Source organism: Schistocerca gregaria, chromosome 8, assembly GCF_023897955.1.
Source record: "Schistocerca gregaria isolate iqSchGreg1 chromosome 8, iqSchGreg1.2, whole genome shotgun sequence".
In the NCBI taxonomy this organism is placed as follows: Eukaryota; Metazoa; Arthropoda; class Insecta; order Orthoptera; family Acrididae; genus Schistocerca; species Schistocerca gregaria.
In genome coordinates this window covers 493,938,715-493,961,300 of record NC_064927.1, presented here as the reverse complement: position 1 = coordinate 493,961,300, position 22,586 = coordinate 493,938,715, and the positions used below count along the sequence as shown (strand labels likewise).

Sequence of the window (22,586 nt, the reverse complement as noted above, 5' to 3'; positions counted from 1 at the left end):
CTACCTGTTGGCAGCTTAGGGTCTTGATTTAATTATCATTTAACTGGCTTCAGCTGACCTGGAATTAGTGAACTGTGGGTCACCAAATTATGAACAAATAGCATATTCAATCCATAAATTCTTGCACTTTTGATAATATTCATAGACTGTTCCGTCAGTTTTTGGAGGAACATAGACATACTAAAAACTTGAATATACAGTAGTAATGTTCCACAATTGCTAATATTTATTTAATAGTTCATTATGCACTGGCTTTCTGCTTTCTAGGCCATCATCAGAAAATTTAATACTAAACAGGAAGTCTACACAACTTCAGGGAGAATTCATAGATGTACAAAGATTGTCTTTCAAAGATATGTGATATTTTATGTCTATATCAATGCAAAAACACAAGCGCAATGTAATACCCAGACAGGCTCTCAACAAGTAAACCTTATATTAGAGAATATTCAAAGTACATGAATGTATAAACCAAATATGTTGTTGTATAAGTGAGTAATGGCACAGTTTACTATGTTATGCAGACAAATTGGTGAATGAGAGTAACCAGGTAGAAAAAGGACTGGGGGGAGGGGAGGGGGGGAGAGCAGTCAGTGAAATGTGAGTGTGAAACAAGCATATTATTTATATTATGTAATAATGAGAGAAATATTAACTAACTGCTGCTACTTTATTTTATTTATTGCTTATTTGGCCTTACCAGATTAGGACGTTAAAAACCCTGTTACATCTGACTAGAAACAACACATTCAAAAAATACTATGCAACAATCACAATAGTAATAACAATAATAATAATAGTGTGTATTTTAACAAAAATAATAGTGGTGGTGGTGGTGGCAGCAGCAGCAATGATAATATTAAAATGGTGATAAAATATGTAGGAATTAACAATGATGTTGATCAGTTATTGCATAAAAAACTCATTAATAATATGCATTATTAATGAAAAGAAATAAATGTCTATTATTATTATTATTATTATTATTATTATTATAAAACAATGATTACTTTAAGAATTATGTTGATTAGTTTAGCAGTTTTGAATCTCTTTGGTGTTAGAAGTAGTGGAAGGGATAGTGAAAGAAGACAGGATTGAAATAAAAGTGATAATGGTTGCTAGGATAAGTGTTTTAATCTCTCCAATATTTTGAGGAAAGATGTTCCAAATTTCGCAGTGTTGTGTAGTGGCACAGGGATTATTTTACTGTGTTAAGAATGAGTATTTCTGCTGTGTTTTCAGATAGTATTCTGAAGGTTGAATATAAATAGGAAGGAGTGCAATAATTGAGATGACAATACAGAAAACACAGAGTATGAAAATCTCACTCCTTATTGCCACGGAGCCACAGTCGAGTGCTATTAAGTGTTCCATAGATCTCGTGTTTGTTTTGAATACAGTCAGAGAGAGTCCCTTTAGTCAGCCATAGTGCCAGTAGTGTCAGTGTCGCCCTAACCGCCGTCTGCTTCACGTCTGCTGTGCAGCGAGCTACCTTAATTTAAGTATTATCTGTATTTTTCTTACTTGTCACTTCTTCTTCTGCGTGTTTTTGCTTTTAGGAAGCTTTAATAGTCGAGTACTATTAAGTGTTCCATACATCTCGTGTTTGTTTTAAATACAGTCAGAGAGAGTCCCTTTAGTCAGCTATAGTGCCAGTAGTGTCAGTGTCGCCCTAACCGCCGTCTGCTTGACGTCTGCTGTGCAGCGAGCTACCTTAATTTAAGTATTATCTGTATTTTTCTTACTTGTAACTTCTTCTTCTGCGTGTTTTTGCTTTTAGGAAGCTTTAATAGTAGAGTGCTATTAAGTGTTCCATAGATCTCGTGTTTGTTTTGAATACAGTCAGAGAGTCCCTTTAGTCAGCCATAGTGCTAGTAGTGCTAGTGTTTGTTTTCAATACCGTCCAGAGACAGGTAGTGCTATTTTCCTTGTTTCTACAAGAAGTGGTTAGCAATCACAGTTTAGTCAATAATCAACCGCCTTTAGTGAATTAGCAGTCTAGTTAAAAGTTGATTAACACTCTATAGTAAATTGATTTCTTAGGATGGATAGGATGTGTGGCTGCTGTGTACGGACCCAGGAGGAGCTGGCCACTCTTCGCGAACAGCTGAGCGTGTTGATGGCCGCGGTCAGCCGTCTTCAGGCTGCTGCCTCGGAGTGTAGCGGCAGTGGGGAGTCTGGTGCGTCGCATAGTGCACCCCAGGTGTTAGATGCTTCACCCACTGTCCCTGCTGTCGAGACATCTTCGCGGGTACCGGGCGCGGTTGGGCCACCCTCTCCCCAAGGGGAGTGGCGGGTTCAGCGGCGTTCGCGGCGCACGAGGCGGAGGGTCAATGTGGAGGCTGGCCGTGTGGCATCGCCCGCTCTGCCTGTGAGTGGAAATGTGGCTGAACCTTCAGCAAGGTCCGAGCAGGCACACGGGGGGAGGGGTTTATTAGTTATTGGGAGCTCCAACGTTAGGCGGGTGATGGAGCCCCTTAGGGAAATAGCGGAAAGGTCGGGGAAGAAGGCCAGTGTTCACTCTGTCTGCTTGCCGGGGGGTCTCATCCGAGATGTGGAGGAGGCCCTACCGGCGGCGATAGATAGCACTGGGTGCACCCGACTGCAAATTGTTGCTCATGTCGGCACCAATGACTCTTGCCGTCTGGGTTCAGAGGTCATCCTCAGTTCGTACAGGCGGTTAGCGGAGTTGGTGAAGGTGGAAAGCCTCGCTCGCGGGGTGGAATCAGAGCTAACTATTTGTAGTATCGTTCCGAGAACCGATCGCGGTCCTCTGGTTTGGAGCCAAGTGGGAGGCTTAAACCAGAGGCTCAGACGATTCTGCGGAGAGCTGGGGTGCAAATTTCTCGACCTCCGCTATCGGGTGGAGAAGTGTAGGGTCCCCCTGAATAGGTCAGGCGTGCACTACACGCCGGAAGCGGCTACGAGGGTAGCGGAGTACGTGTGGAGTGCACATGGGGTTTTTTTAGGTTAGAGAATTCCCTCCCTAGGCCCGACAAGACGCCTCCTGAGACGCGGCAAGGCAGGAGTAGGCAAAATGCAACAAGGAATAACAATATTAATGTGCTAATAGTAAACTGCAGGAGCGTCTATAGAAAGGTCCCAGAACTGCTCTCATTAATAAACGGTCACAACGCCCATATAGTACTAGGAACAGAAAGTTGGCTGAAACCAGACGTAAACAGTAATGAAATCCTAAACTCTGATTGGAATGTATACCGCAGAGATAGGCTGGACAGTGAAGGGGGAGGCGTGTTTATAGCGATAAGAAGTGCAATAGTATCGAAGGAAATTGACGGAGATTCGAATTGTGAAATGATTTGGGTGAAGGTCACGGTTAAAGCAGGCTCAGACATGGTAATTGGATGTCTCTATAGGCCCCCGGGCTCAGCAGCTCTTGTGGCTCAGCACCTGAAGAATAATTTGGAAAATATTTCGAGTAGATTTCCCCACCATGTTATAGTTCTGGGTGGAGATTTTAATTTGCCGGATATAGACTGGGAGACTCAAACGTTCATAACGGGTGGCATGGACAAAGAATCCAGTGAAATATTTTTAAGTGCTTTATCTGAAAACTACCTTGAGCAGTTAAACAGAAAACCGACTCGTGGCGATAATATATTAGACCTTCTGGTGACAAACAGACCCGAACTATTTGAATCAGTTAATGCAGAACAGGGAATCAGCGATCATAAAGCGGTTACTGCATCGATGATTTCAGCCGTAAATAGAAATATTAAAAAAGGTAGGAAGATTTTTCTGTTTAGCAAAAGTGACAAAAAGCAGATTACAGAGTACCTGACGGCTCAACACAAAACTTTTGTCTCAAGTGCAGATAGTGTTGAGGATCAGTGGACAAAGTTCAAAACCATGGTACAATATGCATTAGATGAGTATGTGCCAAGCAAGATTGTAAGAGATGGAAAAGAGCCTCCGTGGTACAACAACCGAGTTAGAAAACTGCTGCGGAAGCAAAGGGAACTTCACAGCAAACATAAACATAGCCAAAGCCTTGCAGACAAACAAAAATTACGCGAAGCGAAATGTAGTGTGAGGAGGGCTATGCGAGAGGCTTTCAATGAATTCGAAAGTAAAGTTCTATGTACTGACTTGGCAGAAAATCCTAAGAAATTTTGGTCCTATGTCAAAGCGGTAGGTGGATCAAAACAAAATGTCCAGACACTCTGTGACCAAAATGGTACTGAAACAGAGGATGACAGACTAAAGGCCGAAATACTAAATGTCTTCTTCCAAAGCTGTTTCACAGAGGAAGACTGCACTGTGCTTCCTTCTCTAGATTGTCGCACAGTTGACAAAATGGTAGATATCGAAGTAGACGACAGAGGGATAGAGAAACAATTAAAATCGCTCAAAAGAGGAAAGGCCGCTGGTCCTGATGGGATACCAGTTCGATTTTACACAGAGTACGCAAAGGAACTTGCCCCCCTTCTTGCAGCGGTGTACCGTAGGTCTCTAGAAGAGCGAAGCGTTCCAAAGGATTGGAAAAGGGCACAGGTCATCCCCGTTCTCAAGAAGGGACGTCGAACAGATGTGCAGAACTATAGACCTATATCTCTAACGTCGATCAGTTGTAGAATTTTGGAACACGTATTATGTTCGAGTATAATGTCTTTTCTGGAGACTAGAAATCTACTCTGTAGGAATCAGCATGGGTTTCGAAAAAGACGATCGTGTGAAACCCAGCTCGCGCTATTCGTCCACGAGACTCAGAGGGCCTTAGACACGGGTTCACAGGTAGATGCCGTGTTTCTTGACTTCCGCAAGGCGTTTGACACAGTTCCCCACAGTCGTTTAATGAACAAAGTAAGAGCATACGGACTATCAGATCAATTGTGTGATTGGATTGAGGACTTCCTAGATAACAGAACGCAGCACGTCATTCTCAATGGAGAGAAGTCTTCCGAAGTAAGAGTGATTTCAGGTGTGCCGCAGGGGAGTGTCATAGGACCGTTGCTATTCACAATATACATAAATGACCTGGTGGATGACATCGGAAGTTCACTGAGGCTTTTTGCAGATGATGCTGTGGTGTATCGAGAGGTTGCAACAATGGAAAATTGTACTGAAATGCAGGAGGATCTGCAGCGAATTGACGCATGGTGCACGGAATGGCAATTGAATCTCAATGTAGCGAAGTGTAATGTGATGCGAATACATAGAAAGATAGGTCCCTTATCATTTAGCTACAAAATAGCAGGTCAGCAACTGGAAGCAGTTAATTCCATAAATTATCTGGGAGTAGGCATTAGGAGTGATTTAAAATGGAATGATCATATAAAGTTGCTCGTCGGTAAAGCAGATGCCAGACTGAGATTCATTGGAAGAATCCTAAGGAAATGCAATCCGACAACAAAGGAAGTAGGTTACAGTACGCTTGTTCGCCCAATGCTTGAATACTGCTCAGCAGTGTGGGATCCGCACCAGGTAGGGTTGATAGAAGAGATAGAGAAGATCCAACGGAGAGCAGCGCGCTTCGTTACAGGATCATTTAGTAATTGCGAAAGCGTTACGGAGATGATAGATAAACTCCAGTGGAAGACTCTGCAGGAGAGACGCTCAGTAGCTCGGTACGGGCTTTTGTTAGTTTCGAGAACATACCTTCACCGAAGAGTCAAGCAGTATATTGCTCCCTCCTACGTATATCTCGCGAAGAGACCATGAGGATAAAATCAGAGAGATTAGAGCCCACACAGAAGCATACCGACAATCCTTCTTTCCACGTACAATACGAGACTGGAATAGAAGGGAGAACCGATAGAGGTACTCAGGGTACCCTCCGCCACACACAGTCAGGTGGCTTGCGGAGTACGGATGTAGATGTAGATGTAGATGTAGAACTGTTCATAGGCAGGAGTGATACGTTCAAAATACATGACATCTCACATGAGTCGAACACAAGCATTCATCATCAGTTCCAACGAATGTTAACTCTCATACGTAAGCCATTGGAGAGTAGGATGGGAAGTATTAGTGACTACAAGTTTCTTTTTCAGCTCAAGAGGAAATACTTTTGTACATTTTTGTAGTGAATGAAGTGGTGTTGAAATCTTCTCATAGACTGCAGTTGTGTGATCAGTCCAGTCCAAGTGATGGTCCAGAATTAACCTCAAAAGGATCAAGAAGAAGAAAAGGTTACTTCTGTGCTGTTCAGGGTTAGGGATGGAAGAGAGTCTCTGAACTGATGAGTAACAAGTCTTTCATGAGCAACTAAGATTGCTTGCGTTTTAGTCGGGTTAATACCATGTTATGTGCCCATTTACCATTTAGTAAAGGTGAATAACGGAACTGTGTTTGCTCATTAAGGATGAGATCAGCATTCTTTGATTGGTGTTTATTAATAGCCAGAATTTTGAATAATGTTGGTTTTCTGCATTTGGTTTATATTTGGAGAACATCACATTGAATATATAAATGACATTCATTCAGAGCATGTTCAGGAAAAGTGGAATTTTTCTTTCTCAGAATCTAATGCCTTTTATTTTCAGTCACTCTAGTAATTACAGCTCAACTGGACTGATTTGCATATAATTTGCCACACAGATTGCAGCAAATCCTATGAATTCCAATTGGTTCTAAAGGAGGAATGTTGTCTTTCCTGTTGAACAGAATGTGGGCAACAGTATTCCTAGTGTAAAAAGGTCGAGTATAATTCCTGAATTTTAGTTTCTTGGAAAGCACGATTGAAGTCCCTCATATGTATAGCACGGGGGCCCATTTGTCACTACTTTGGTTCAGTGCTTGTCTGAGGGGGATAAAGGAGTGCAGTTATCCTCTCTCTCTTCTCCCTGCTAAGTATTGTCATCAATTAGGGTAGGACTATATCCGCTATATGCTATTTATTTAATTATCTCGATTTCATCTTTAGAATGGTAGGACTTCACTGATACTTGCCAGGAATTATACTTGAGACAGCTTTTTACACTAGAAACACTGTCAGTTAGTTAGTTAGTTACATGTTACATGAATCATTTTGCACGATATATCACCATAAGTTAATTTATACATACAGCTCCATTCTGAACATTTTAAAATTTTTCTTTTTTTTATCTTTTTTAATACAAAAAGATAAAAGATATATGAATGTGAGTTAGTAATTCCTACCTACAGCCTCTTACACATTACAGTAGAAGGAGTTTGTCAAGGAGAAACTTCTTCAGTTTATCAAATTTTGCTTTGCTGTCTGCCAAAATTTTATGTCGCTGTCTAAATGATCAAAAGTTTTTGTTACAGCATTGTGCACCCCTCATTGTGCTAAAGACACCCTTAATGTGGAGTAATTAATGTCATTTGTCCTTCTGGTATTTTAATTATGTACCTCATAGTTCTTTTTGAACTGTGGTGGATTATTTACAACAAACTTCGCAAGGGAATAAATTTACTATGGAACAGTAGGCATAATGCCCAACTCCTTAAACAGACGTCTACAAGACGATTGCGTGTGAGCACCACATCTTATTCATAGTGAAAGTTTTTGCGCAGTGAAGACTTCCTTTCTTAAAGATCAATTACCTGATAACATTATTCCCTATGATATTATTGAGAGAAAATATGCAAAATAGGACAACTTATTGATTTCTCTCTCTCCCAGATTTGCAATGATTCTAAGCAAAAATGTGACTGAACTAAGTTGTTTTAGGAGTTCCAAAATCAGTTTTTTTCCAATTTAAATTGTCATCAGTGTGGGCGACTATGAATTTTGAAGATTCTATGCTATTTGTTACTCCCCTGTGGGTCCAGGTGTAAGAATAGGCCCTTGGTATTCATGCCTGTCGTAAGAGGCGACTAAAAGGAGTCTCCAACGTTTCGGCCTTAATGTTATGGTCCCGTAAGGGGTTTGACCTGTACTTTTCAAAATTCTCCGTTAGTGTGTACCATTTGGAGAAGGATGCCTTACGTGGTGTATCATAAATCCATCGTGCCCTCAGATCTGGCACACTCGATATCATCATGGAGTTGGACTTACACCGAGCTTCCGGCCACTTCGGCTGTGGTGTGCTCCGGGTAGCATACATTCCCTCCACTGTGTGCTTCCATCTTTCCTGTCACGATACAAATGGATATTCGACACCTGAAACCCAGCACGGTAGTCAGTCCGTTGTGGTGGGGTTGTCATGTATCCTCTTGGTGGTAGCCCCCTGACTACACAGGGATTGCACTGCCGATGCCTGAACTGCTACCTCCCCACGTATGCCGAGGAGTAGATGCCTATCTCTCTGGGGCATTGAGGACTCCTGGCAAAGGCCATCCAGCTAGGTGGTCTTTGCTGTGGCTGGGTGGTGCCTGTGGGGAGAGCCCCTGGTCGGAGTAGGTGGCATCAGAGCGGATGACCCACAATGAAGCGTGGTACATCATCTGTTGCTGGTGAGGTCTAACCTCAATGGCAAGAAATACGATCAGAGATCATTTCCCTCCCTGGTCACTCCATGGGAGGAACGTATGGGTCAAGAAAGCAGTGAAGTTTATTCACCCCGGTACCTCGTCTGTACGCGAGTTGTTAGTGAATCATTTATGTTGACGAAGCCTCAGTTTTTTGTGGAGAATTTAGAGGACAATTTCGGAGAGGTGGAGGGCTTGTCCAAATGCGCTCTGGGTCAGTTCTAATCAAAACAGCATCCTCTGCCCAGTCACGGAGGTTGTTCGCTTGTGACAAGTTGGGGGATGTTTCAGTTACCATCACACCCCATAAGAGTTTATCTAAACATGGTTCAGGGTATTATATTCCACAGGGATCTTATTTTGCAATCAGACGATGAACTGCGCGACAGCCTAGAACGACGAGGTGTTCACTTCGTCCGGTGCGTCCATCGGGGGCCAAGGGATAAGCAGGTAGCCACCTGTGCCTTCATCTTGGCCTTCGAAGGTGACGCCTTACCCGAAAAGGTCAAGGTGATGGTTTACTGCTGTGATGTGAAGCCATGTATCCCTCCTCCGATGTGGTGCTTTAAATGCTGGAAGCTTGGGGACATGCCATCCCGCTTTACTTTAGGTGTCACGTGTTGAGATTGTGGATGTCCTTCGCATCCCAATACTCCATGTGCCCCGCCTTCCATCTGTGTTAACTGCGGAGAACACCATTCCCCTTGCTCTCCGGACTGTAGGATTTTCCAGAAAGAATAGATGATGATGGAATATAAGACACTGGACCACCTTACCTACACTGAGGCGAAGCGGAAATATGAGAGACTCCATCCTGTGCCAATGACATACACCTACGCCGCCGCTGCAACAACGTTTCTACCGTCCCTTGCTTCGTCGTGTACAGTTCGCTCTCTGATCCATCAGAATCCACATGCCCCCTTGATGGTGGGGGGCACTTCACTCTCTGTCGCTCCTGCTCCATCTACTTTAGGAGCAACACCCCCACAACCATTGAGAACATCAGTTCCCACTTCCCAGCCGGAGAAGCGTAAGTCTTCTGCTCCTCTTGCCGGGAAGGGGTCCCTTGGGGCCAGCTCTTCTCAGATTCTGACCAGTGGAAAAGCGGACACCTGCTAGTGGTTGAAGCAACCACAGGTCGCTGGTCGTAGTGCTTCACGGTCCTCGCCCGTCCCTGAGACTGACGCAGTGAAGCCCTGCCAGCCAGAACCACCGAAGGCACAGTGCGAAAAGCAGAAAAAGAAGAAGGCTCCCAAGAATCCAGATATTGCAGTGGCACCCATCCCACTGCTTCCTACAAGCTCAGCATCTGAGGATGAGGTAGAGATTCTGGCGTCCGCTTGTGACCTAGATCTCGCCGGACCCTCGGATGCAGTGGATGTCACTTGCACGGGTGCTCAATCGGTGGCAGCAGGTGACCCAGCGTCTCCATACTCTTGCCTGTTGCGGCCGCTCGGTGGTCTTTGTGTGGACACCGGGTTATGTCGGCATCCCAGGAAATGAAAGTGTTGACGTGCTGGCCAAACAGACTGTCGGTCCACCAGCCTTATCGATTGGCCTTTTGAAGAGTGACCTCAGATCTGTTTTGCGGCAGAAGGTACTTTGCACCTGGGGTGAAGAATGACGCTCCCTGCCTTCACCCAACAAAGTTCGGTTCATCAAAGAGGCTACCGGTGCGTGCCACTGCTCCTTGCGGGTCTCTCGCAAGAAGTCTGTTCTCTGCTGGCTGCGCATTGGGCACACCCAGATGCCGCACAGCCACTTATTGCGCCATGAGGACCCACCCCTATGTCACTGTGGATCCACTTTGATGGTGGTCCACATACTGTTGGCCTGTCTCCTTTTGACTGCACTCAGGCAGACGTTTGCGCTGCCTGATACACTCCCTGCCCTTTTAACAGATGACACTGCCATGGCAGGCTTAGTTTTGTGCTTTATTCAGGCAGGGGGCTTTTCTCACTTGATCTAAGTGCTTCTCGTTTTTTTGTGTTGAGTCAGGCCTTTAGCCTACGATTTTAGTCTGTTTTTTTTTTAGTGTGTTTCTAGGTGGTTGGCTTTTCCTTTTTGTCTCTCTGGTCGACCAACCACTGTCACAGTCTGTGTGATTTTAATTCCTTATGTCTGGTCTCTGTCTGAGTCTGTCTTCTCCTGTGTGTTCTCTTGTAATATCCATTGTTCATTTTTATTCTTTGTGGGTGTTTGAAGTATTTGCAAAAGGGACTGATGGCCCTAGCAGTCTGGTCCCTTCAATCCCACAAACCAACCAACCAACCTATTTGTTATTTCTTTGCCATGTGTTACACTTATCATTGGCATAGTACACCTAGATGTGTAGAACTGAGTATGTCGTCTTATTAAAACTTACATGAGACTATTCACAGAAAATCAGTCAACGATGCTTTTAAGAATTTTGTTTACCATTTCTTCTCTTTCTGTATATATGCTTGGATTGATTACAATACTAGTGTCATCTTAAATGAGAGGAGAGAGAAAATTCTTCTTGTTGTGTACTAGTACTAGACAGAATATCATTTACATATATGAAGAGCAGTAGTGACCAGTCGAGATTATGTCCCTTGGCTTATAGTGCCTGAATTACTAAATACAACTTACTATATTATTTTGGTTAGATATGACGGTATCCATTGATTGTCTATACCATTGATTCCATAAAACGTCAGTTTATCTAGGAGAATACTATGATTCACACACTCAAAAGACTTAGAGGTTCCAAAAAAAAACCAATTTAATACTAATACTAATTTAATTTTACATTTTATATGTGACAGTGGGTTTTATCATTCTATATAAGTTTTTGCGCATGTCCTTCATCCCTTAGTGTTCTCCACAGTAATGCTTTTAGGCTGGATGTTTTAATGTGTCGCAGAGTGGATGGCATTCCCATTTTATTCTTGTGGTCGGCCAGGCACAGTCATGCGCTCTCTTGTATTTATCCCTTCTACCTCTTACTTGCTTCTCTCTGTGGGTTTTTTCCCTGTTTTGTCAATAGTCGTGTTGGTTGTCCTTCTGTTGTTCTTCTGCTTCTTCTATTCTCCTGTTATTGTGCTGTACATCTCCTATTTTCTTCTTTCCCTTGTGTAATTATTTTACCGGGAACAAGGGACCGATGGCTTCATAATTTGGTCCCTTGCCCCCCCCCCCCCCCCCTCTCTCATTTAAACCCACCAGCACAGTGTGGTTAGGTGATACTAGTTTTATTTGTGTTATTTTTTATGTTCACTCTCGATGTCAAAGTTAATTGTGTGAGCTAGGGAATGTGATGCCAAGAGTTACTTTTGTGAAGCTACAGGAACTTGTGCTCTAATCTTTGTTTAGAGGTAATGCTGAACATGATAATTTAGTACCAGTGAGATATCCATTTTGTAATTTGTGTGGGCACGATGTGCCATGTACCATAGCTGTAGGAGGTACTTGTTCTGTGTGTAGGTAAATTGGTGTCTGACTAGTAGCTGTACTAAGTAGATGGGTATAATTTGATGGAAGAATTAATTTGTGATTACAGTACGCAAGATAGTGGTAACATGTGTTACCCCTGCTGTGCATGCAGTTGCTGCTTTAACACACCAAGTGCACATGTTGACACAGGAATTGGAGTACAAGAGAAATTTCGAATTTAATTGTGAGTTGGAATCAGGTTCAGCCGCAATTGGAGTCAGACGGAGTGCTTTCTGTTCCATATGACTTGGCAATGGTTGCATTAGTTAATCTCTTCTTGGGCAAGGCAACAGAGGGCCCGACAATTTTTGTTAACAATGTAAGGGGTGCTGTGGAAGTGCATGGGTGGTTAGATGAAATAACCCTGCATGTTGTTAGTATGCATTTGGCAGGGGATACCAAAGCATACATTGTGTGCCATGAGCCATTTTGTAAGGCACTGACGTTTAAGGCATGGGCTGCTGGTTTGTGCCAGCAGTACCAAAAGCAAAATAGTGTGCGGTTTCTTTGGGAGAAACTCAGTGTTTTGTCAATGCAACACAACCAGTCTGTAGAGGCGTTCTCAGATAGAAACCCTAAACTGAATGCAAAGAAGTATATACAAACTCCGAATGCGGAAGCTAGTAGGCTGTTCTTGCGAGAGGCAGAAAATAGAGCGTGGTATACACACAGAGACATCATAGAGGGTACAATTGGAGAATCCGAAGTACTGAGTGTCAGTTCTTAGGATCGCAACACATGTAGAGGAGCTGGATATTGCAACAAAGCAAAGAGTGGACCACCAGCTGTTAGCTCCTGAAATCGAGTGTTTTAGGTGTGGTCAGTACGGGCATGTAAGGAAGTGAGTAGACAAGCAGGGAGATAAGCATATAGCAAAGTGGGCCACCAGTAATCCAATTGTAGAAGTAGGAAAGGTGCGAAGCACCGGCAAGGGAAGTGGCCGTTAAATGGAAATGAGAGTGCTTCAACTGTTGGTAGGCTTTCTTGATAGACTGTAACAGTGCACTAATTAGTTCTTAAATGGAATGCTGCATAGTGGTCTTGGTCAGTGGCAGGAAACAGATTTTTGGTAGACACCGAGGGGAATGTGTCCTATATCAGTGTGGACCTCTTGGGAAGGAGAGGACTCGGGCCGTCATGATATAGGTTACATGGGTTGCCAATAATAGTGTGGCATCATTATATACAGCAGTACTGGTGTTTTTGATTGTGAAAACTAAGTTCAGGGAATGCATGGACTTATTGTCATACCATACATAGGCAAAAGTTATTCAGTGATTCTCGGGCTAGACTTTCTTGACAAACATTATGTTAAGGCTGATCTTTGGCGATGCACAGTAGAACTCAGTGCGACTTCGTTTCAGTTGGGGGAAATGGTTCCAGCGGAGGCAATTGCAGAAGGTTCACTTATCATGGAAGCGAGACCAACTGTACTGCATATGGTTTCAGTAAAGATCAATCTGTAGGATAAAATACAAGCAGGTAGTGGGTAGATAGTATGGGTTTCAGTAGGTACCAATTTACTGACAGAAACATAGTATGTGATTGAACCACTCATAAGCAGTGAAGAGTTGAATCTTCACTCTGTTTTGGCTGGAGGAGTTTGGCATGTTTGAGTGATGTTAATGGGGAAAGAATGGTTCTAGTTATTGCAGATAAATTTGGCAGAGGGAAGGTGACTCTGTCAAAAAGTGCAGTAATAGCCACTCGGGAAGTCTTGGAAGATGAGAACTTCAATAGATCAAGTTAGAGGAAAGCCACAAACAAACCACAGATACAGAAGTGTTACAAGGGGAAGTGGGTCCCTTGAAAGGCTATGGAAAACTTGTTGGTGACATTTAGTGATTTATTTTGTGCAGGTGGAAGGTTACCAGCAACCCCTGTGACACAAAATCATATACCGACAGCAGATAGTACACCAGTTTATAGCAAGGCAACTGCAACCATTAGAAGAAGAGTTTTTTGAGTAACGACTACGGGATGGGATCATAGAACATAGTGATAGCCTCAGGAATGTGAATACAGTGGTCGTGCTAAAAAAAATTGGAGGACGGAACAAGGAAATGTAGATTTTGCTGTGACTACAGATATGCAAATGCACAGACTGTTTTGGACACTTATCCATTTCAAAACATCGGAGAAACTCTGGATAACCTGGTCAGTATCAGTTTTGTACAAGTAAGGATCACAGGAGCAGGTACTATCGATTGGAAATGACACCTCATGATAAGCCATGGTACCATGTGGCCATTATCATTAGAAACACGTGTGTTTGGACTAAAGATTACACCAGCAACTTTCGGCAGCTGTCAGATGGGGTATTAAGAGGATTAAAATCAAAAGCTTGCTCAGTGTATGTAGATGATGTAATTGTCCTTTCAAAGGATTTACTGGGGTGTGAAAGATGTTTGGAGGATGTTCTAAGTAGGCTATGGTCGGCACAATTGACATTAAGTATGAACAAGTACCATTTTGTACAAACTCAGGTAAACTATCTGGGGCACATGTTTAATGAACATGGCATGCAGAGTGATCCTTGGCTTACAGAAGCAGCTCAAAATTTTCTGCCCCCTCAAACAGTTACGCAGATAAAGTTGTTGTTCATATGCACTCTGCAAACCACCATGAAGTGCATGGCAGAGGGTGCGTCCCATTGTACCAGTTATAAGGGTTTCTTCCTCTTCCATTCACATATGAAGCAGGGGAAGAATGATTGTCTGAATGAATGCCTCTGTGTGTGCAGTAAATATTCTCATCTTATCCTCACCAACCCTGTGTGAGTAATAGGTAGGGGTTGTAGTATATCCCTAGAATAACCTTTTAAAGCTGGTTCTTGAAACTTCGTTAATATACTTTCTCGGGGTAGTTTATGTATGTCTTAGAGCATGCAATTTCAGTTCCTTCACTATCTCTGTACGGCTGAAAGCAAGCGGAAACTACAGCCGTAATTTTTCCTGTGGGCATGCAGATTTACTGTATGGTTAAATGATGATGGCGTCCTCTTGGGTAAAATCTTCCAGAAGTAAAATAGTCCCCCATTCGGATCTCCAGGTGGGGACAACTCAAGAGGATGTCGTTATCAAGAGAAAGAAAACTGGCGTTCTGCGGATCAGAGCGTGGAATGTCAGATCCCTTAATCGGGCAGGTAGGTTAGAAAATTTGAAAAGGGAAATGGATAGGTTAAAGTTAGATATAGTGGGAATTAGTGAAGTTCGATGGCAGGAGGAACAACACTTTCGGTCAGGTGAATACAGGGTTATAAATACAAAATCAAATAGGGATAATGCTGGAGTAGGTTTAATAATAAATAGGAAAATAGGAATGAGGGTAAGCTACTACAAAAAGCATAGTGAACGCATTATTGTGGCCAAGACAGATACGAAGCCCACGCCTACAACAGTAGTACAAGTTTATATGCCGACTAGCTCTGCAGATGATGAAGAAATTCATGAAATGTATGATGAGATAAAAGAAATTATTCAAATAGTGAAGGGAGACGAAAATTTAATAGTCATGGGTGACTGGAATTCGACAGTAGGGAAAAGAAGAGAAGGAAACGTAGTAGGTGAATATGGATTGGGGCTAAGAAATGGTAGAGGAAGCCACCTGGTAGAATTTTGCACAGAGCATAACTTAATCATGAAATAAGGTTGTATACATGGAAGAACCCTGGAGATACTAAAAGGTTTCAGATAGATTATATAACGGTAAGACAGATTTAGGAACCAGATTTTAAATTGTAAGACATTTCCAGGGGCAGATGTGGACTGACCACATTCTATTGGTTGTGAACTATAGGTTAAAACTGAAGAAACTGCAAAAAGGTGGGAATTTACGGAGATGGGACCTGGATAAGCTGACTAAACCAGAGGTTGTACAGAGTTTCAGGGAGAGCATAAGGGAACAATTGACAGCAGTGGGGGAAAGAAGTACAGTAGAAGAAGAATGGGTAGCTCTGAGGGATGAAGTAGTGAAGGCAGCAGAGGATCAAGTAAGTAAAAATACGAGGGCTAGTAGAAATACTTGGGTAACAAAAGAGATACTGAATTTAATTGATGAAAGGAGGAAATAGAGGATTCAATAAATGAAGCAGGCGAAAAGGAATACAAACGTCTCAAAAATGAGATCGGCAGGAAGTGAAAAATGGCTAAGCGGCATGACTAGAGGACAAATGTAAGGATGTAGAGGCTTATCTCACGAGGGGTAAGATAGACACTGCCTACAGGAAAATTAGAGAGACCTTTGGATAAAAGAGAACCACTTGCATGAATATCAAGAGCTCAGATGGAAACCCAGTTCTAAGCAAAGAAGGGAAGGCAGAAAGGTGGAAGGAGTATATAGAGGGTCTATACAGGGGCGAATTTCTTGAGGACAATATTATGGAAATGGAAGAGGAGGTAGATGAAGATGAAATGGGAGATATGATACTGTGTGAAGAGTTTGACAGAGCACTGAAAGACCTAAGTCAAAACAAGGCCCCAGGAGTAGTCAACATTCCATTAGAACTACTGACAGCCTTGGGAGAGCCATGCCTAACAAAACTCTACCATCTAGTGAGCAAGATGTATGAGACAGGCGAAATACCCTCAGACTTCAAGAAGAATATAATAATTCCAATCCCAAAGAAAGCAGGTGTTGACAGATGTGAAAATTATCGAACTATCAGTTTAATAAGTCGCAGCTGCAAAATACTAACGCGAATTCTGTACAGACGAATGGAAAAACTGGTAGAAGCTGAACTCGGGGAAGATCAGTTTGGATTCCATAGACATGTTGGAACACGTGAGGCAATACTGACCCTACGACTTATCTTAGAAGAAAGATTAAGGAAAGGCAATCCTACGTTTCTAGCATTTGCAGACTTAGAGAAAGCTTTTGACAATGTTGACTGGAATACTCTCTTTCAAATTCTAAAGGTGACGGGTAAAATACAGGGAGCGAAAGGCTATTTACAATTTGTACAGAAACCAGATGGCAGTTATATGTGTCGAGGGACATGGAAGGGAAGCAGTGGTTGGGGAGGGAGTGAGACGGGGTTGTAGCCTCTCCCTGATGTTATTCAATCTGTATATTGAGCAAGCAGTGAAGGAAACAAAAGAAAAATTCGAAGTAGGTATTAAAATCCATGGAGAAGAAATAAAAACTTTGAGGTTCGCCGATGACATTGTAATTCTGTCAGAGGCAGGAAAGGACTTGGAAGAGCAGTTGAACGGAATGGACATTGTCTTGAAAGGAGGATATAAGATGAACATCAACAAAAGCAAAACAAGGATAAAGGAATGTAGTAGAATTAAGTCTGGCGATGATGGTTGAAGTAGAAAGGATATAAAATGTAGACTGGCAATGGCAAGGAAAGCGTTTCTGAAGAAGAGAAATTTGTTAACATCAAATATTGATTAAAGTGTCAGGAAGTCATTTCTGAAAGTATTTGTATGGAGTGTGGCCATGTATGGAAGTGAAACATGGACTGATAACCTGGCCCTCCTGGAGGCGGCCATATAACAGGCTTTCCTGCGCCAGCATCACCTGTTGGGAATATTTTTTGACATTGAAAAGGCATACGACACTACTTCGAGGCATCTTATCATCAGGCAGCTCCACGAATGGTGTTTTCGTGGATGTCTTCCGAATTTTATTCGGTCCTTCCTGTCGCCATGTTATTTTCGGAACCGAGTCTGAGATGTACTGTCTAGTCGCTTTGAACAAGAGAACTGTGTCCCTCAAGGTAGTGTTTTAACTGTGACGGTCTTTGCTATTGCTATTAATAGTATTACGTCTGTTGTGAAAAGTCCTGTGCAGTGTTCCTTGTTTGTGGACGATTTCTCTGTATTTTTCTCTTGTTCAAGCCTTACAACGACGACTCGTAAGTTGCAACTCACTCTCAGACGTTTCAATGAATGAATGGGCACAGAAGAGTGGTTTTCAGTTTTCAACTGATAAGTCGGTCTGTGTTCTTTTTAACCGTTCTCGTTCCATTTTTCACTTGCCTGAGTTGAGGATGAGGGACACCATTCTGAATTTTAAAGACACGGTGAAGTTTCTGGGCCATAGTTTTGATTCTAAGCTTACGTGGCTGCCACACATTAAGGAACTGAGAAAACGGTCTCTTAAGGTGCTGTATATTTTAAAATGTCTTAGTCACCTTACATGGGGAGCAGACAGGACTTGTCTGCTCCGGTTTTGCAGAGCCTTCGTGCGGTCCCGGCTTGATTATGGATGCATGGTGTATGGGTCTGCAAGACCCACTTATTTGAAGCTGTTGGATGTGGTGCACCATGAGGGGATTTGGCGGACCACTGGGGCGATCAGAACGAGCCCCATACCGAGCCTGTGTGCAGAGACAGGTGAACCGCCACTTCACCTCCGGCGGCGTCTACTAATGGTGCGCCAGGCCTATCAAACATTATCCACACCATACACGCCTGCATACCACACTGTTGCTCAGCCTCCACTGGAAAGGCTTTTTCGCAACCGGCAACGAGCAACAAGGCCCTATGGGATTCGTGCAAAGGATTGCATTTTAGAGATGGGTGTGGCCGGTTTTAATGTTTCATGTCGAGGTTCGAGCAGATACCCACCTTGGCTCCTCCAGAGGCCCAGACTGATTTTAGATTTGGCAAATTTTAAGAAAGACAGTACATCAGATTTTACTTTCAAATCTTTATTTTTTAACATTTTAGATAGGCATCATGATTTTACAGTAGTATACACTGATGGATCCCAACAGGGGGATTTTCTTGGCTGCTCAGTAGTGTTCCCCGAACATGTCATCAGGATTCGCCTTCCCCAGGAATACACTGTTTTTTCCGCAGAACTTCACGCGATCCTGAAGGCATTGGAGCAGATACGGTGTACTCAGGGCAAAAACTTTCTAATTTGCTCTGACTCAATGAGCGCATTACAGTCACTGCAGAACCTGTACCCAGCAGAGAAGTTGGAACAGCTGATTTACGACCAACTGTACATCCTCCAGCGACAGGACAAGCAAGTGTCCTTTTGCTGGGTGCCAGGGCATGTGGGCATATGGGGAAATGAACAAGCTGATAGAGCTGCCAAGGACACCTGCAGATTACTGGAGGTGACACAATGTTCTATTCCTTTGCAAGGTATTGTTTCTGTGCTGCGGCGGAAGTATATGCAATTGTGGGAGGATAAATGGCTGGCGGTGAGGGGAAAATAAGCTGTGATTGGTGAAACCCACCATCCAGCCGTGGTGTTCCTCCTGCCGGTCACCTAGGCGTGACGAAGTGACCCTTACACGTCTTCACATAGGGCACTGTCCTCTTACGCATGCCTTCTTACTACGGCGAGAGGAACCCCCCCGCTGTGTGATGCCTGTGGCGTACGAATCACTGTACACCACATTTTAGTTGAGTGTGATTTATATCGTTCTGTCAGGGTGGAAGTTAATATTAGTGGGGATCTGCCCTCGATTCTAGCCTATGACGAGGCGAGTGTCAAGAAAGTTTTAAGGTACTCTGATGTTTCTGGGCTTCAGCCAAAAATTTAGGGTTGGAATTTTTAGTGTGTTGCCAAGTGGCTTACCACTCCTTTTTATACTTGTAATATGCCAGTTCCAAACATGTGCTATGTGTTTCATTTTCACCCTTTCACCTATGTTCTCTTGCAGTTATCCTCTTTATGTGCTGCATTCCACTTTGCAACTGTTGACGTGCAAACTGCCTATGTAGCCTTTCACCTTTAATTTTAGTCCTATTTTAGCACTTGCTGCATTTTAGTGACACTCATCCATTGTTTCCGTTCGCGCGCTAAAGACTGATCTGTTGAGCGCCCATATCCACCATATCCATCCATCCATTTTTCCTTGACAGAGTTTAAAAAACTCTCTATCCTACATAGTTTGTAATTATAAGTGACATTTGTTTGAGTACAAAAGCCTTTTAGTGTTAAAATTAGTGCATCATGGTCTGAAAGGCCATTCACCCCTTTACTAACAGAATGCCCATCTAGTAATGAAGAATGAATAAAAATATTGTCTGTGGTTGTGCTACTGTTCCCCTACACCCTAGTTGGTAAAAACACAGTCTGCATCAGAACATATGAATTTAGGAGATCGACAAACATAGTTTTTCTTTCACCATCAAATACAAAATTTATATTTAAGTCACCACATATAACTAATTTCTGGTACTTCCTACAAAGTGAATCAAGAACCCTCTCTAGCCGAGGAGAAATGCTGTGAAGTCAGAGTTAGGGGGCCTATAAACAGCAATAATTAGACATTTCGGTTCACTAAATTCAACTGCTCATGCACAAATTCAAATATCTGTTTAGTGCAGTGCCGTGATATGTCTATGGACTCAAATGGAATACTGTTTTCATACTTAGCCACTCCCTCACCCTGCAAGGAACTCCTTGAAAGATAGCCAGCTAATCTGTATTGTAGTAAAGGAAGCCTCTGAATTGTCAAATTATTTAAGTGGCACTCTGACATACCAATAATTTCAGAGTCAACATCTATAAGCAGTTTACTAACTTTATCTCTAATACCTCTTATATTTTGATGAAATATGCTAATTTGCTAATTCCTTCTCTACTTGGAAACATGACATCCTCTGAAGGTGAATCCTTAGAGGGACTTCCTTCAAGCAGCTATACCTATCAGCTGACTTCAATCTAAAAAAAGGTGCAGCTCTAACACCAACTCCAACAGGAATTCTTCCATGAGTGATCCCACCACTAGCCACTACACTGTCACCTATAAGCTTTGCCAGCCTCCACTTCAGATACTTGTTGAGGTGCAGGCCATGCCTAGTGTAACTTGATCTACTGATAGACCCAACTAGCACCATTGAAACGTGACCCGTGCCCTCTGCCATCAGTGCTCTCCCCAGCCCCACGTTAATGCGCATAACAGCCACATTAAGATAAGGCCAATCATCATGCTGAAATAGTTGCACGAAATGCACATTAGTGCCACTAGTTTGAGTAGCTATCTTTACCAGGTCACCACCTACATCATATTCCCTGTCCATATCCTCCTTCATAAAATCCCTTGTGTATAATACACAGGACAATAAAAATGTGGGGGTTTTAATGCGGAGGAAGCTTAACATTTTTCAGAATGTCTTGCTCAATCTCTGTGTTTCATGAAAGACTAGCTGCAAGTGTTCTCATTATTACTATCATTGTATGTCCTAATTAAATATTGTCCAAAGAGTCCTTGGTGGATTATGGATAGTTTAAGTAGCAAAGGTAATGACTAGCTAACTAACCGAGAGACTGAGAACATGGCTAGCTTTCAGAGGAATCGTCCCCCAGAGCTGTGGAGGTGGTTTCATTTTCCCAACGAGACAGCTCGACTGGAAGTCAAAAGCTAGCGACTTTCTCTGTATTGCTTATTGGTTATCAGTGGCACACTACCTCAATGTTTTGGTGAATAGTTGCCTTTAGCCTGTTTTTTGTCATCAGTCTACTGACTGGTTTGATGCGGCCCGCCACGAATTCCTTTCCTGTGCTAACTTCTTCGTCTCAGAGTAGCACTTGCAACCTACGTCCTCAATTATTTGCTTGACGTATTCCAATCTCTGTCTTCCTCTACAGTTTTTGCCCTCTACAGCTCCCTCTAGTACCATGGAAGTCATTCCCTCATGTCTTAGCAGATGTCCTATCATCCTGTCCCTTCTCCTTATCAGTGTTTTCCACTGATTCTGCGTAGAACCTCCTCATTACTTACCTTATCAGTCCACCTAATTTTCAACATTCGTCTATAGCACCACATCTCAAATGCTTCGATTCTCTTCTGTTCCGGTTTTCCCACAGTCCGTTTCACTACCATGCAATGCTGTACTCCAGACGTACATCCTCTGAAATTTCTTCCTCAAATTAAGGCCGGTATTTGATATTAGTAGACTTCTCTTGGCCAGAAACGCATTTTTTGCCATAGCGAGTCTGCTTTTGATGTCCTACTTGCTCCGTCCGTCATTGTTTATTTTACTGCCTAGGTAGCAGAATTCCTTAACTTCACTGACTTCGTGACCATCAATCCTGATGTTAAGTTTCTCGCTGTTCTCATTTCTACTACTTCTCATTACCTTAGTCTTTCTCAGATTTACTCTTAAACCATAGTGTGTACTCATTAGACTGTTCATTCCGTTCAGCAGATCATTTAATTCTTAGCCTGTAGACTGTTTATATTCAGATTAAACAATTCATCTAATATTGATTGCAACACCAAGGCTACATATGACTGAAGCCATATTATGTACAAGATGAACACAAATGATTAAAATAAAGGAACTGTACATGTGTTTAGAATTCAGTATGATGAGATGCTCCCATAGCCTGCAATCAGAAGCAACTCCTAAATTTAGCACAGAATGAGAGTGTGGTGTATCTCCCTCCGTGCAATGTTTTTAGAGTCCACAAAGAACTATTTGTTGTTGGGGGCATACCGTGATGAGCAAGTTACTAATCAAAAATGTTCTGCCAAGTTCATTGGACAGCATGTCAGGTGAATGTGCTTGCAGTGGCAGTGGTGCTACACTGCATTCTTTGAAGAAGGCTTGTGTAATACACTCCAGTTCTGGCTGGTGTTATATAAATGTGGAGTTATCTGTAGGAAAGGGAGTGCCTCAACTTCTAAAAACTCTGAGAGGTTATGTTTTACATTCGCATCACCATCAGTTTGTGAAAGTTGAGATGCTGTGCATTATTCACTGGTGTCCAAGCTATCACAGTTGGCATTTGTCAGCTCAACAAACACTCTGCTA

At 42.8% G+C, this 22,586-nt stretch overlaps 1 protein-coding gene across 4 annotated transcripts in view; it reads left to right on the top strand.

Annotated features, from left to right (window-relative positions):
- LOC126284460 (trichoplein keratin filament-binding protein) overlaps window positions 1–22,586 on the top strand; it is a 713,651-nt gene that overhangs the window by 8,576 nt on the left and 682,489 nt on the right. The window lies entirely within an intron of this gene.